We start from the raw sequence: 16,395 nt of genomic DNA on the forward strand, positions 1-16,395 counted from the left end.
AAATCACTTTTTAAAGAACACCTTGCCCCACACAGAAGTCCTTTTCTGCCGTCAAGCAGCATTATTATGTTTCGCTCGAAATGAATCGTAGCTAGTGAAATTCCTAATGAGACTTAACTGCATATCTTATATCTCAAAGTGACGAGCCCAATTGTGATGCCGCTCAGAATAGTGGGCTTACGAGTAATCAGCAATCCTCAGCGGCACTCAATTCTAATGGCTATAGTGTATCACTTACTGTGGTGAACATCTAGCTCGTCGCGTCACTTTTTCTCATAAAAAAGATAATACTAGTTCATTATTCATAATATGTGCACTTTTTTTTTATAAAAAAGGAAGTATACGATGACATACACTATTCACTCAAAGTTACAAAGTAGATAGAAGAAAATGCAAAGCATTTAAAATTTCAAGAAAATTAATTTACTATAGCTGATAACACTGTGGTAAATAAATTAAAATATCTTTGTCTAGTGCAAGTAGGAATTATTTGAAATTAATGACAGTTACTCGTGGTTTGAAACAAACGTCTTCTATTCGAGCCAGTCCAATTAATGGTAGCCACATTTGCATTCATTAATTTACTTTTTGTTTCATCATATTTTATCACCAAAGTTCGCTGTTGACGTTGCAAATCCCCAGTATCCAGATCTCAACCTATTCATCATAGAGATCTTCATGTCACGGTGAAGTTTAGAGAATGATATTTGAATCACGAGGAAATATTTTAGCTTGAAAGTTTTGAAGTAATATTTTATACAAATATTCCATATTATGCGCAGAATGGATTGCTATAAAATTCAGTTATGTTAAACGTCGGTGATGCAATAAAAAGGACCTTTGACTCTCGCCAAGGGCCACGGTGATCACCTAGCATCAGGTGACCGGTATGCTAGTTTCTCCCCATGTTCCATAAGAAATATTTAAGTACTTGCCATTGACGTAAAATAAAGAACTAGGGTCACAATTCCGCTCAAAAATTGAGCGAAACTCTGCCAACACGTCTATGAGCAGAGTTTTCCTTCAGTTGTGTTTCGACCGCGCTTTGAATACAACACCACGCAATGACAAAGAATTCAGTGAAAAACTGTCCAAATAACAGCACATTTGTCGTATTTCAGGTAAGTGTCCCTTTTAATTAGCAAAATTGTGTAAGTAACTTGACGTTTTTAATCGTTTTTCTAAATAATTACATTTCTATTGCTAAAACAAAATATATCGCCGAAGAAATTTCGCACCATAATCAATGAGCTTCTTATGAGCGCTTACAAAAGATTTTGAACATTACTGCCACGAATTAAGGTGTAAATTTAAATGAATTTTTGATGTTATCTATTTATGTTAATGCATACGTATATAAAACGCCCTTCGGACATTTTTGACGACCTTTTATTAGGCGATTGGGAGTCTAGTTGCTTAAAGTACGTCAATGGCAATTGGACTCATTACGCACGGGATCCGATCAGTTCTGGATCCAAATTCAAATAAAGATTCTGGGGTGTTGCATTCAATGTATCGCTGCCATCTGTTGCATAAAATCAAGGAATATGATTCATTTGAAAATTTGGTGGGTTAGATAACCTTTTTTTATAACAATAAGGGACGAAACAAGCAGGACGTTCAGCTGATGGTAATTGATACGCCCTGCCCACTACAATGTAGTGCCGCTCACAATTCCTTAAAAACCCAACGAATCTGTGCAAAGGATCCTCCCACTTTAACTTACATCATTCATAATTTCTCGTGTCTTCCTGGAGGAACCTGCTTCGAGGGCGCTGCTGTCGATTTTTTTCCAAGACAACTGGCAAACAGCGATTGATATACCAGTCTGCAGTAACTGTCCTTCCATCCACTAGTTCATGCGAAGGTGTTTCTGGTCGTCGGTTAAAGTATAGGGAATCCATCAGGTACAAAGCTTCCTAACGCCTAAATGTTCGTGTAATATTTTTTGAACTGACTCATACTAATGCCTAGGCTTGCCCGTATCTGCTGATAGGTCACTTTCTTATCTTCCTCTATCATGCGTCGCACAGCAATGAAGCTATCTTCAGTAGTCGCTGTTAATGGACGTCCCTCACGCAGATCATCATTAAGATTGCTACGTCCACGCTTAAACTCATTAAACCAATTGTAAATAGTGACACGAGATGGGGCTTCATTAAGAAATGCTAATTGCAGCCTATCATAGCTTTGTTGTTGAGTAAGCCCACAGCGAAAGTCATAATAAATCATTGACCGAAAATTTTCTCGGGTTAGGTTCATATTCACGTGTAACAAGAGTTTTAGATTTGCAGCCAATTCACAATAACAAATGACAAAGGAATGCAATATACTACATTAGGTTACCATAGAGTTCTAAAATTGAAAAACAAAAAAGTTTACATTAGCAATGTTTCTAACTCGCCAGTTCTAAACATTTTCAGTGTCTACTGTGTCAATAGCCCTGACTTAGGGATAGAAACTAAATAAAATCATATGTTACAGTTTCACATACGAGACGTTTTAACTGACTAACCAACCGGTTAAAATCCTATACCGTTATTCATAATTTAATGAATATGTGATTAAGCTGTAGATGATCGCATGAATATTAAAACCATCTCAAATATTTTGATGAGTTACAAGATGGCTGCCATTAATAACAAATGACTATCGCCTTTAAAATGTGAAGGACTCGGAGAATTCAAACGAATAACTTAATAACACTTAGAAATTTAAGAAAGAAATATAATTATTTAAGAAACTTACTTTCTGAAGGGCCGTCAAAAGGTTTTTCGTTTATTTTCCCCTAATTTCTTATCATATAGTCTGCTGAGATATCTTGTTTATGGTTAAAATAGAGGTGTGTGTTCATATATTTCACTTTGCGGGTAAAACTGCACGTCGGAGACATATAGTGTTTGTCTTATATTAAGGGTTGGTCTCCACTGCGCTCCAACTAAATACCGCAGACGTAGTCGAAAAGTGCGGCAACTAATACAACGCAACGCCCAAGTGGGCGTACTCGAGCCAGTATCAAACAATGTGTGACGTTTACGTGCCACATGTTCTGTTAAACTTTGCTAATAATTGAAACTAAAATGCCCGGTTGCGTAGAAAAAATATTACTACAACAAACAAGAAAGACACTGGGATCACATATTATCATCAGTAAGTATTTTGTATTTTATAAATTTCACTCGAAAATAACACGAAGCGTATTTTACAAAATTTGAAAGATGCCATTGTATATCAAGCACGCCACGCACCCAAGCATCTAATAGTTGCCGTTATAAAAAATCTATTGATTTAGGTAGTGTGGTATCTAGTTGGAGCGCAACGGAGACCAATCATTAATCTATGGTGTTTGTATGTCGCAATAGGTACAAGGCTCCCATCGTGCACTATGGTGGTAGCAAGTTGATACCTAATATAAGAGTGTAGAATATACGGGGGTTGAAACATGTGATACATAAAAATGTGGTTTGAATTGTTCTAGAAAACTCTAGAATGATCTAGAGATTTCTAGAATTCTCCCCCTAAATGTTAAGGGTGGTCCAAAAGATTTTTTTTAAATTTCTTTGATTATGAGTCAGCATTAAAAAATACACACAACTTCAAATTTTCACCCATCTACGATCAACAGATACTTTTGTATCGCGATTTTAATATCGGCAATACAACGTTTGCTGGGTCAGCTAGTTATAATATATAGGTACGGCTTATGAAACAACGCTGATCAAATTGTGTTATAGGTACTGAAAATTTCAAAATATAATTCAAAACTTCTTATTCTATACAGCTGTTGAATTTATGAAGCATCATTGCTGTTGTCTCTTTGTTTGTTTGTTCCGGCTAAACTACGAAACGAAAATAGCAACACTTATACTCACAGTCAGCTTATAAAGAGTAGCAATAATTTTTCAATATGAATTAGAGTTTGAACAAAAATTAAAACACATGAATTTGAGAACAAAATAAAATTTAATGGTCTGAAACAATGAAATCTACGTGGACGAAGATGACGGCCAGCTGCTTTAGTTTAAATAATACCGGTAATAGGTTTGTGAATAGAAACCAACTTTCTGTCACTTCAAGTCGACTCAAATAAAACTTTCACGCATACCCGACCAAGTTAAATTTCCGATTTTCCGATAGCTTTTAGAGCTCAACTCAAAAGTTAAACTGGAAAGCAATGCTTCAACTTAAGGCTTTATAGATGTAAAGTCGATGTATTGGAAGTTTCTCTGCGGCGGCGGTCGCGGTGTCACGCCACGTCGCACAGGCTTTTATAAATATACGAGACCGACAGACGTGTAGACACACATGAATACTACGGGTTTATAACGAGCTTTCTAACGCACACATGCAAATATTGTGTATATGGAGGTAGTTTACGTAAAGACAAGAACAAGCAAAAAATATTATGACTGTTCATTGTCAGTACATTTATGAAAATTTAGTATACGTTCACAAAAATCGTCACCTTTTTGCTCTTACTAGTGATTTTCATATAATCACACTAGAAATAAGGGATTGCTTGTAACTAATTCTAGTAGGCTTCATAAGATACATAATAGCTTTAAGGGTAAATGTATACACTTTTATAATAAAGTCCCAGCCACTGTTCAGGCATTATATATAATTAAATTTAAATGTTTTATAAAAAATGGCTCTGTTGTAAATCCTATTACTCCACAGTTGAATATCTAAGTGATCGGACAGCCTGGTACTAGATTATGATTATTTTATAGCGATAGAAATGACTGTCCAATATTGTATCTTTTGATTGAAAAGACCGCAAAAAAGAATGTGGGAGAGTTTCTTGCACCGCTTCTTCTCTCTCAGAGCGCCATTTTTTTTCCGAAGCGGTGGTAGTATCTAGTATATTAGAAATGACATGAAAAAGAATTCTAAAGAAATCAATTTTGAGTAAATAAATGCCTTTTATGCCTTTTAAGCACTGTCCATGTTTTTTTCAAATCAATAGATATATGTTTTATAAGTAATGTTTTCATATCATATCATACGTAAACGTATAATATTAAAAACAAAATCTCATCATGTGTACACAAATGTTAATTAGGTTTTCTTAATTTCTGTAATAGTGATAATAATATATACAAATGATTTGAGTTTTCTTTAGTATTAATTCCACCAATATTTGTCTTTAAACAATTCGATACGTGTTTCGCCTCTACACGAGTCATCCTCAGGACGTGTTGTCACGGCAACATCTGGCACGAGACTGAATCAAATGATTGTTTTTTTTTTTGCGCCCAAACAAAGGGTTTACCTCCGGGATAACGATGAGAGGGAGGTGGTCAATGCTCATGCATACCAACGCAGCCTAAGTCTGCGTTGGTTATGTGGGACTCACGTGAAAACCTAGGTGCCTACCCACTATATGACAAACCTATTGTGTTCTGTTGATAAAGAGCAGGCATACGTCAATATCAAGGAATGTTATCAAACAAAGAATAGAAGCTTAGCCAATAAAAATGGAAACGATGATATGTGGATAGATATAAGAAGTAAAGCTGTAACCACAACTTAAATACAGAACGGATTAAGCAGTAAATAGGAATTACGGAAAGTTTCAGAAAGCGAACACTATTATAAAAATTCGTATGTTGAACAATTCCCACATCAGATATAAATAGTGCGGAAAAACTGAAAGTTTTTATGAAAGCAGCTCCACAATCACACCCAAACGGCCAATAACTTTTGCTTACCTAACATAACTTACTGACTATTTTCCGAGTACTTTTTAATGATTTTAGCTCACAGCTTCAAACATATATTTATATAATATTAATATTTAAGTTGAAACTGGATCGAAAAATTTATTTAGATTTTTTTTATGGAAAGGAGGACAAACGAGCGTACGGGTCACCTGGTGTTAGGTGATCACCGCCGCCCACATTCTCCAGCAACACCAGAGGAATCATAGGAGCGTTGCCGGCCTTTAAGGAAGGTGTGCGCAGCAATACTCTATATGTGGCCAGCCTTGCGCTTTGTAGAGCGCTAGAAAGTGGGCCGGCTTGAAGTATTGCCGTATTCTATTCATGTCGCCCAGCTTCTTCGAAGCTAATTTGGCTTTACCCTCCAGATGGCCACGGAATAGGAAATCACTCGAGATTTCAAGACCCAGTATTCCGATACTAGGTGAGGCCTTAAGGAAGTGTTGTCGAAGAGCGGTGATACTACAAATGGGTTTTATTCGTAAACGTGCAAACTTGAGTTTTCTGGGGGTTAAATTAGACAAGGTTCAATGTACCCCATTCCGCGACCTTCTTAAGAGAGGACTCGATAGAAGACACAAGTTTCTCCCGGCACTGGACGATTTCCTGAGAGAGACCTGCATGGCCTGTGTTCACGGCATCACCAGTTCTGTCATCTGCATAGCAATGTATGTTGAAGGTGTCCAACATATCATTGATATGCAGAAGACACAGTGTAGGAGATAGCACACAGCCTTGGGGCACTTCAGCGTTCACGAGCTTCGGGTTTGAACAATAACCGTCAACAACGACCGGTGTGTGTATAAATAAAGTAATAGCAATCAATTATTTTTCCTGATTTGATAAAGTAGCAAAGTTTCATCGTATTTTTATTATGAGGGTAAATTCATATTCCTTACTTTTGCTTAAACACATGAGTCAAGACGATCAAACTGTCTTTTTATTGAAATATAATCCAAAATCAACTAAATATACATACAACTTCTGCACATTTTTGGCGACCGTGACAGGACAAATAATGAAAACTTACAAGCAAAAGTGATCAATTCATTTTGCCACGCAACAATCAAAGGTCCATCAAAGGACGCGACTCAACTGCAATATTAACCAGAAATAACTCTTGAAAGGGGAAACACCAATTCAAATCGCACCAATATCTGGATCTAATCAACGAAACCAATAAAGTTCGTGCAGAAAATTGCAGACTTATATTTGTTTGACAAGTTAAGTTGCCCGTTACAATGTCAAACTATCCACCAAAGCGGAGAGGAGAGGAGACGAGAGGAGATAAACCGAGAAGCTATCAGGCTATTTCCACCAAAGCGGGGAGGAGATGTGAGCTGTGCTTATAACAACGTTTTCGGGTGTGCATGGCGTGAAAGAAAATAAGTGAAAGAAGGCAGCGGTTCCCTCTTTCCTCTGCGAGCGCAGGCCGCCCGCCTTTACGCATCTCCGCTCCATTGCGCCGCTTGATCGCTCGACGCGGCACAATATTCTATACACAAATGAGACATCTACTCATCCATTTCCACCAAAGCAAAGCGGAGAGGTGATATGGAAATAGTGAAATATGATTGGTTATCAAAATACATCTCTCCTCTCCGCTTTGATGGATACGGAGCCTAACCCTTTGTTTTAATATGCCCACTAGTTAACACTAATCAAACATTAACTTGTTACTTAATACTAGCAAGAACCTAACCTGTGGTCTAAGCTATGTGTGCTTTACAATTTATGTGTGAAGCATGCATACCTACCTGATCCTCTCATGAAAACAGTAGTTGTGCCAATCGTCAAGTGTAAAACAGGAGACTTGGGCTCGTCTTACAACTATAGGCCTATTTCTCTGGGCACCGTAGTGGGCAAGTTGTTTAAGCGGCTGTTGCAGCCCGAACTACTGCAGAAAGTGTGTATAGATGAGGCACAGTTTGGATTCCGTCCCGACGTCTCAACAGACAGAGCCATCGTCAGCCTCAAGCACACAGTTGACTATTATGTGAGCCGTAACACGTCTGTTTATGCTTGCTTTCTGGATCTGAGCCGCGCTTTTGATCTAGTGAATTATGAAATCCTCTGGAGCAAATTGCGCGCCTCAGGTATTCCTGAATCAGTGGTAGAGGTGTTGAGATACTGGTAGGGGGGACAAACGAATCATGTCAGGTGGGGCGACACGACCTCTGATGCCTATAGGTCGGAATGCGGGGTTCGTCAGGGTGGACTAACTTCTCCGGACCTTTTTAACGTGTACGTTAACGACCTGATAGGCGGGCTAAGGAGCACTGGAGTCGGCTGCCATATCGATGGTGTTTGCTTTAACAACCTGAGCTATGCGGACGATATAGTGCTCCTTAGCCCGTCGATCAAAGGTCTCAGAAAGTTATTGTCAGTCTGTGAGAGTTATGCCAACTCTCACGGACTGAAGTACAATGTCACGAAGACGAAAATGCTTGTTTTCAAAGCGGGAAAGGGTCCGCGAGAGTTCCCGAAGTGTATTTGAATGGAACAGAGGTTCGGGTTGTTGAGCAGTTCAAATACCTTGGACACATTGTCACTGACGATCGCAAGGACGATCTCGACATGGAGCGGGAAAGGCGGTCATTGTCGGTTCGGTACAACATGCTCGCGCGCAGATTTGCTAAATGCAGTGATGAAGTGAAGGGCACCCTCTTCAGGGCATACTGCCAGTGTTTCTATACCTGCCAGTTTATTTTGAACATTACTGTCACGAATTAAGGTGTAAATTTGAATGAATTTTTGATGTTATCTATTTATGTTAATGCATACGTATATAAAACGCCGTTCGGACATTTTTGACGACCTTTTATTAGGCGATTGGGAGTCTAGTTGTTTAAAGTACGTCAATGGCAATTGGACTCATTACGCACGGGATCCGATCAGTTCTGGATCCAAATTCAAATAAAGATTCTGGGGTGTTGCATTCAATGTATCGCTGCCATCTGTTGCATAAAATCAAGGAATATGATTCATTTGAAAATTTGGTGGGTTAGATAACCTTTTTTTATAACAATAAGGGACGAGACAAGCAGGACGTTCAGCTGATGGTAATTGATACGCCCTGCCCACTACAATGTAGTGCCGCTCACAATTCCTTAAAAACCTAACGAATCTGTGCAAAGGATCCTCCCACTTTAACTTACATTATTCATAATTTCTCGTGTCTTCCTGGAGGATCCTGCTTCGAGGGCGCTGCTGTCGATTTTTTTCCAAGACAACTGGCAAACAGCGATTGATATACCAGTCTGCAGTAACTGTCCTTCCATCTTCTAGCACAACTGTTGCGAAATGACCTTTCCGACCAAACAATGAGGCAATCATCTTTATTCCTTGACTTCTTCCTTTCTTTATCTTAGATGGCCGATCTTCGAAAGGAAACACCCACTGAGCTGATTGTCTTTTGGTTTCGGGTTCATAGCAATATATCCAGCTTTCATCACTTGTGACGATGTCAAATACAGCATTAGAGTCACCGCTGTTGAACTTATCTAACATTTGGCGACACCAGTTCATGCGAAGGTGTTTCTGGTCGTCGGTTAAAGTATGGGGAATCCATCAGGTACAAAGCTTCCTAACGCCTAAATGTTCGTGTAATATTTTTTGAACTGACTCATACTAATGCCTAAGCTTGCCCGTATCTGCTGATAGGTCACTTTCTTATCTTCCTCTATCATGCGTCGCACAGCAATGAAGCTATCTTCAGTAGTCGCTGTTAATGGACGTCCCTCACGCAGATCATCATTAAGATTGCTACGTCCACGCTTAAACTCATTAAACCAATTGTAAATAGTGACACGAGATGGGGCTTCATTAAGAAATGCTAATCGCAGCCTATCATAGCTTTGTTGTTGAGTAAGCCCACAGCGAAAGTCATAATAAATCATTGACCGAAAATTTTCTCGCGTTAGGTTCATATTCACGTGTAACAAGAGTTTTAGATTTGCAGCCAATTCACAATACCAAATGACAAACGAATGCAATATACTACATTAGGTTACCAAAGGTTAGGTTACATTAGGTTCTAAAATTTAAAAACAAAAAAGTTTTCATTAGCAATGTTTCTAACTCGCCAGTTCTAAACATTTTCAGTGTCTACTGTGTCAATAGCCCTGACTTAGGGATAGAAACTAAATAAAATCATATATTACAGTTTCACATAGGAGACGATTTAACTGACTATCCAACCGGTTAAAATCCTATACCGTTATTCATAATTTAATGAATATGTGATTAAGCTGTAGATGATCGCATGAATATTAAAACCATCTCAAATATTTTGATGAGTTACAAGATGGCTGCCATTAATAACAAATGACTATCGCCTTTAAAATGTGAAGGACTCGGAGAATTCAAACGAATAACTTAATAACACTTAGAAATTTAAGAAAGAAATATAATTATTTAAGAAACTTACTTTCTGAAGGGCCGTCAAAAGGTTTTTCGTTTATTTTCCCCTAATTTCTTATCATATAGTCTGCTGAGATATCTTGTTTATGGTTAAAATAGAGGTGTGTGTCCATATATTTCACTTTGCGGGTAAAACTGCACGTCGGAGACATATAGTGTTTGTCTTATATTAAGGGTTGGTCTCCACTGCGCTCCAACTAAATACCGCAGACGTAGTCGCAAAGTGCGGCAACTAATACAACGCAACGCCCAAGTGGGCGTACTCGAGCCAGTATCAAACAATGTGTGACGTTTACGTGCCACATGTTCTGTTAAACTTTGCTAATAATTGAAACTAAAATGCCCGGTTGCGTAGAAAAAATATTACTACAACAAACAAGAAAGACACTGGGATCACATATTATCATCAGTAAGTATTTTGTATTTTATAAATTTCACTCGAAAATAACACGAAGCGTATTTTACAAAATTTGAAAGATGCCATTGTATATCAAGCACGCCACGCACCCAAGCGTCTAATAGTTGCCGTTATAAAAAATCTATTGATTTAGGTAGTGTGGTATCTAGTTGGAGCGCAACGGAGACCAATCATTAATCTATGGTGTTTGTATGTCGCAATAGGTACAAGGCTTCCATCGTGCACTATGGTGGTAGCAAGTTGATACCTAATATAAGAGTGTAGAATATACGGGGGTTGAAACATGTGATATATAAAAATGTGTTTTGAATTGTTCTAGAAAACTCTAGAATGATCTAGAGATTTCTATAATTATTTGGAAAGTTTTTAAATGAAAGTCTTTAGTGTAAACAAATGCAAATGTTTTAGAAAATTTGAGAATAAATTTAGAAATTTTTGTATGAAAAAATTGTAAAGTAAGTTGTGATAGATTATTAATATTAACGAGTATCTATACAATCAAAAATGAACAAGTGAAGCGGGTATTCACAGCATGTAACATTATACAATCGTACAAATTAAATTTGTTACAAAAATTTATGAACGATACGGGACTCGAACTCTAGAGTTCGCGGGTTCATAAATTTTGGTTACAAATTTAATTTGTATAATTGGACTTAGTTAAGCTGATATTACTCAAACCACATAAGACACTGTTGAGTTATAGGCATTTTAAGTTTAAATAATCTTCCATATAAATATAAAAAAAAACAGTTTTAGTGTACATTTTAAGAATAGGGTTTTCACTACATGACAAATTCGAGTAGGATGGTATACTTTACTCTATTTTGACCAAAGTGTGCTTTGAGTACTTTCTACTTAACTACGTCCAATTAGTCCCAGAAGTAAGGAATATAAGTTACTTCTAGGAAAATAACAAATTGCTTATATCTAATATATAAAATTATCGTGTCATGGTGTTAAACATTGAATTCCTCCGAAACAGCTTGACCGACTCGCACGAAATTTTAAGTGCATATTGGGTAGGTCTGAGAATCGGAGAATTTTTCATCCCCCTAAATGTTAAGGGTGGTCCAAAAGATTTTTTTTTTAATTTGTTTGATTATGAGTCAGCATTAAAAAATACATACAACTTCAAAATTTCACCCATCTACGATCAACAGATACTTTTGTATCGCGATTTTAATATCGGCAATACAACGTTTGCTGGGTCAGCTAGTTATAATATATAGGTACGGCTTATGATACAACGCTCATCAAATTGTGTTATAGGTACTGAAAATTTCAAAATATAATTCAAAACTTCTTATTCTATACAGCTGTTGAATTTATGAAGCATCATTGCTGTTGTCTCTTTGTTTGTTTGTTCCGGCTAAACTACGAAACGAAAATAGCAACACTTATACTCACAGTCAGCTTATAAAGAGTAGCAATAATTTTTCAATATGAATTAGAGTTTGAACAAAAATTAAAACACATGAATTTGAGAACAAAATAAAATTTAATGGTCTGAAACAATGAAATCTACGTGGACGAAGATGACGGCCAGCTGCTTTAGTTTAAATAATACCGGTAATAGGTTTGTGAATAGAAACCAACTTTCTGTCACTTCAAGTCGACTCAAATAAAACTTTCACGCATACCCGACCAAGTTAAATTTCCGATTTTCCGATAGCTTTTAGAGCTCAACTCAAAAGTTAAACTGGAAAGCAATGCTTCAACTTAAGGCTTTATAGATGTAAAGTCGATGTATTGGAAGTTTCTCTGCGGCGGCGGTCGCGGTGTCACGCCACGTCGCACAGGCTTTTATAAATATACGAGACCGACAGACGTGTAGACACACATGAATACTACGGGTTTATAACGAGCATTCTAACGCACACATGCAAATATTGTGTATATGGAGGTAGTTTACGTAAAGACAAGAACAAGCAAAAAATATTATGACTGTTCATTGTCAGTACATTTATGAAAATTTAGTATACGTTCACAAAAATCGTCACCTTTTTGCTCTTACTAGTGATTTTCATATAATCACACTAGAAATAAGGGATTGCTTGTAACTAATTCTAGTAGGCTTCATAAGATACATAATAGCTTTAAGGGTAAATGTATACACTTTTATAATAAAGTCCCAGCCACTGTTCAGGCATTATATATAATTAAATTTAAATGTTTTATAAAAAATGGCTCTGTCGTAAATCCTATTACTCCACAGTTGAATATCTAAGTGATCGGACAGCCTGGGACTAAATTATGATTATTTTATAGCGATAGAAATGACTGTCCAATATTGTATCCTTTGATTGAAAAGACCGCAAAAAAGAATTTGGGAGAGTTTCTTGCACCGCTTCTTCTCTCTCAGAGGGCCATTTGTTTCCGAAGCGGTGGTAGTATCTAGTATATTAGAAATGACATGAAAAAGAATTCTAAATAAATCAATTTTGAGTAAATAAATGCCTTTTAAGCACTGTCCATTTTTTTTTCAAATCAATAGATATATGTTTTATAAGTAATGTTTTCATATCATATAATACGTAAACGTATAATATAAAAAAACAAAATCTCATCATGTACACAAATGTTAATTAGGTTTTCTTAATTTCTGTAATAGTGATAATAATATATACAAATGATTTGAGTTTTCTTTAGTAATAATTCCACCAATATTTGTCTTTAAACAATTCGATACGTGTTTCGCCTCTACACGAGTCATCCTCAGGACGTGTTGTCACGCCAAAATCTGGCACGAGACTGAATCAAATGATTGTTTTTTTTTTTGCGCCCAAACAAAGGGTTAACCTCCGGGATAACGATGAGAGGGAGGTGGTGAATGCTCATGCATACCAACGCAGCCTAAGTCTGCGTTGGTTATGTGGGACTCACGTGAAAACCTAGGTGCCTACCCACTATTGTGTTCTGTTGATAAAGAGCAGGCGTACGTCAATATCAAGGAATGTTATCAAACAAAGAATAGAAGCTTAGCCAATAAAAATGGAAACGATGATATGTGGATAGATATAAGAAGTAAAGCTGTAACCACAACTTAAATACAGAACGGATTAAGCAGTAAATAGGAATTACGGAAAGTTTCAGAAAGCGAACACTATTATAAAAATTCGTATGTTGAACAATTCCCACATCAGATATAAATAGTGCGGAAAAACTGAAAGTTTTTATGAAAGCAGCTCCACAATCACACCCAAACGGCCAATAACTTTTGCTTACCTAACATAACTTACTGACTATTTTCCGAGTACTTTTTAATGATTTTAGCTCACAGCTTCAAACATATATTTATATAATATTAATATTTAAGTTGAAACTGGATCGAAAAATTTATTTAGATTTATTTTATGGAAAGGAGGACAAACGAGCGTACGGGTCACCTGGTGTTAGGTGATCACCGCCGCCCACATTCTCCAGCAACACCAGAGGAATCATAGGAGCGTTGCCGGCCTTTAAGGAAGGTGTGCGCAGCAATACTCTATATGTGGCCAGCCTTGCGCTTTGTAGAGCGCTAGAAAGTGGGCCGGCTTGAAGTATTGCCGTATTCTATTCATGTCGCCCAGCTTCTTCGAAGCTAATTTGGCTTTACCCTCCAGATGGCCACGGAATAGGAAATCACTCGAGATTTCAAGACCCAGTATTCCGATACTAGGTGAGGCCTTAAGGAAGTGTTGTCGAAGAGCGGTGATACTACAAATGGGTTTTATTCGTAAACGTGCAAACTTGAGTTTTCTGGGGGTTAAATTAGACAAGGTTCAATGTACCCCATTCCGCGACCTTCTTAAGAGAGGACTCGATAGAAGACACAAGTTTCTCCCGGCACTGGACGATTTCCTGAGAGAGACCTGCATGGCCTGTGTTCACGGCATCACCAGTTCTGTCATCTGCATAGCAATGTATGTTGAAGGTGTCCAACATATCATTGATATGCAGAAGACACAGTGTAGGAGATAGCACACAGCCTTGGGGCACTTCAGCGTTCACGAGCTTCGGGTTTGAACAATAACCGTCAACAACGACCGGTGTGTGTATAAATAAAGTAATAGCAATCAATTATTTTTCCTGATTTGATAAAGTAGCAAAGTTTCATCGCATTTTTATTATGAGGGTAAATTCATATTCCTTACTTTTGCTTAAACACATGAGTCAAGACGATCAAACTGTCTTTTTATTGAAATATAATCCAAAATCAACTAAATATACATACACTTCTGCACATTTTTGGCGACCGTGATAGGACAAATAATGAAAACTTACAAGCAAAAGTGATCAATTCATTTTGCCACGCAACAATCAAAGGTCCATCAAAGGACGCGACTCAACTGCAATATTAACCAGAAATAACTCTTGAAAGGGGAAACACCAATTGAAATCGCACCAATATCTGGATCTAATCAACGAAACCAATAAAGTTCGTGCAGAAAATTGCAGACTTATATGTGTTTGACAAGTTAAGTTGCCCGTTACAATGTCAAACTATCCACCAAAGCGGAGAGGAGAGGAGACGAGAGGAGATAAACCGAGAAGCTATCAGGCTATTTCCACCAAAGCGGGGAGGAGATGTGAGCTGTGCTTATAACAACGTTTTCGGGTGTGCATGGCGTGAAAGAAAATAAGTGAAAGAAGGCAGCGGTTCCCTCTTTCCTCTGCGAGCGCAGGCCGCCCGCCTTTACGCATCTCCGCTCCATTGCGCCGCTTGATCGCTCGACGCGGCACAATATTCTATACACAAATGAGACATCTACTCATCCATTTCCACCAAAGCAAAGCGGAGAGGTGATATGGAAATAGTGAAATATGATTGGTTATCAAAATACATCTCTCCTCTCCGCTTTGATGGATACGGAGCCTAACCCTTTGTTTTAATATGCCCACTAGTTAACACTAATCAAACATTAACTTGTTACTTAATACTAGCAAGAACCTAACCTGTGGTCTAAGCTATGTGTGCTTTACAATTTATGTGTGAAGCATGCATACCTACCTGATCCTCTCATGAAAACAGTAGTTGTGCCAATCGTCAAGTGTAAAACAGGAGACTTGGGCTCGTCTTACAACTATAGGCCTATTTCTCTGGGCACCGTAGTGGGCAAGTTGTTTAAGCGGCTGTTGCAGCCCGAACTACTGCAGAAAGTGTGTATAGATGAGGCACAGTTTGGATTCCGTCCCGACGTCTCAACAGACAGAGCCATCGTCAGCCTCAAGCACACAGTTGACTATTATGTGAGCCGTAACACGTCTGTTTATGCTTGCTTTCTGGATCTGAGCCGCGCTTTTGATCTAGTGAATTATGAAATCCTCTGGAGCAAATTGCGCGCCTCAGGTATTCCTGAATCAGTGGTAGAGGTGTTGAGATACTGGTAGGGGGGACAAACGAATCATGTCAGGTGGGGCGACACGACCTCTGATGCCTATAGGTCAGAATGCGGGGTTCGTCAGGGTGGACTAACTTCTCCGGACCTTTTTAACGTGTACGTTAACGACCTGATAGGCGGGCTAAGGAGCACTGGAGTCGGCTGCCATATCGATGGTGTTTGCTTTAACAACCTGAGCTATGCGGACGATATAGTGCTCCTTAGCCCGTCGATCAAAGGTCTCAGAAAGTTATTGTCAGTCTGTGAGAGTTATGCCAACTCTCACGGACTGAAGTACAATGTCACGAAGACGAAAATGCTTGTTTTCAAAGCGGGAAAGGGTCCGCGAGAGTTCCCGAAGTGTATTTGAATGGAACAGAGGTTCGGGTTGTTGAGCAGTTCAAATACCTTGGACACATTGTCACTGACGATCGCAAGGACGATCTCGACATGGAGCGGGAAAGGCGGT

This window comes from Leptidea sinapis, chromosome 43 (genome assembly GCF_905404315.1).
Source record: "Leptidea sinapis chromosome 43, ilLepSina1.1, whole genome shotgun sequence".
NCBI classification, from domain to species: Eukaryota; Metazoa; Arthropoda; class Insecta; order Lepidoptera; family Pieridae; genus Leptidea; species Leptidea sinapis.